The following is a 1,570-nucleotide window of genomic DNA, read 5'->3' as shown; positions in this document are numbered from 1 at the left end:
TGTTGTATTCTCTCACACTCTGTTTGATGATCAATGTTACATCTCACTCTCTGTTCTGGTGAAGATCAGAAGCAGTAATATCTGTTTACACCACCTGACAAGTCAGTCTGAGGCTCTGTCTCTCTGATCATGTGGAGTTAAAGCAATTCTTCCAGTCAGTTCAGTTGTCATTTCATGAGAAATTAGAAGTCATCATGACTTCGTCAGTGACCTAATGGTTCAGGTGTCTGAGTGATGTTAATCATGGTGTGATCAAATGATTGTTTGTTCCAGTCTTTCCGTGGTGAGTTTTCACACTGAGTAGAAACGTGTTGGACATGGTCTGGAATGTTTCACACCGCTCCATTCGCAACAAGCCATGACCTGATGTGATGGAAATTTGATTTACTTACAGAAGCTACATTTCCATCATTGCACATCTGGCTGCACAGTCAGGATCTGAGCTGAAGGTGACCATCGCGCCAAAACAGTTGACAAGGTGGTGGAGAGGTTATCATGATGGATTGTTAATCCATTGTGCTTTGCGCGTGTGGGTTCAAATCCCATCCTTGTTGTTAGTTTATGAATTGTCTAGTGCATTGTTGTTTCCGGGGGGCGGGGGGGAAATTTTGTGTTAAGTCGGCCTGGAAACCTGTTCTTGTCAACATCTTGGCGGCACAGTGGCACAGTGGTTAGCACCACAACCTCACAGCTCCAGCGACCCGGGTTCAATTCTGGGCACTGCCTGTGTGGAGTTTGCAAGTTCTCCTTGTGTCTGTGTGGGTTTCCTCCGGGTGCTCCGGTTTCCTCCCACATGCCAATGATTTGCAGGTTGATAGGTTAATCGGCCATTATAAATTGCCCCTAGTATAGGTAGGTGGTAGGAAAATATAGGGATGTGGTAAGAATATGGGATTGGTGTAGGATTGGTATAAATGGGTGGTTGATGGTTGGCACAGACTCGGTGGTCCAAAGGGCCTGTTTCAGTGCTGTATCTCTAAACTAAACTAAATATCTAGAAGGTGATTCCAGAATTGTTTATACTTAATTAAAATTGAGACAGACAATTGGAATTCTTCACCAAATTGGACTGGAATGAAGATCAAATTGGGATCACGAAAAGGAGGAAGATTTTTCCCTCCCTCCCTTCCTTCCATCTTTACTTTCTCTGGATTTACACCAAATGAAAGACTAACGGGAAAAGCAAATGGCGAGGGAGCAGAAGCAGAACATTATCCTTTGGCAAGACATTTATTTTCAAATCTTCTTGACAGATTAAGTGAGTGAGCAATGATTTGGCAGATGGAGTTTAAAATGAGGGGTCATCTAGGACCTACAAAAGATAGATCAGAGTGTTTTTTATAAGTGGTGAGATGTTAGAAACTGGAGAAGCAGAGACCCGAGTGCTGAATCACTAAAAGCTAGTGGACTGGTAGAAAATAATGTGAAAGGCTAATGGAATCTGAAGATTGGAACTCATGTTGTAGTTATATAAAGCTCTGTGCTCCTGAAGTAAATGTCCAAGCCTGAATTGTGGGGAATCTGTGGAGAATGATTTGTTTTTTATTCATTCTTGGGCGCGAGTATCACT

General features: G+C 42.7%; 1 non-coding gene across 1 annotated transcript; it reads left to right on the top strand.

Annotated features, from left to right (window-relative positions):
• Window positions 1–472: 472 nt before the first annotated feature.
• Window positions 473–554, top strand: trnan-guu (transfer RNA asparagine (anticodon GUU)). Its single transcript has one exon. It is a non-coding gene; the product is annotated as a tRNA-Asn (tRNA).
• The last annotated feature ends 1,016 nt before the right edge of the window (window positions 555–1,570 follow it).

This window comes from Heterodontus francisci, unplaced genomic scaffold, assembly GCF_036365525.1.
Source record: "Heterodontus francisci isolate sHetFra1 unplaced genomic scaffold, sHetFra1.hap1 HAP1_SCAFFOLD_421, whole genome shotgun sequence".
Lineage (NCBI taxonomy): Eukaryota > Metazoa > Chordata > Chondrichthyes > Heterodontiformes > Heterodontidae > Heterodontus > Heterodontus francisci.
The sequence above is the reverse complement of the archived record's forward strand: the minus strand, read 5'-3'. Positions and strand labels throughout refer to the sequence as shown.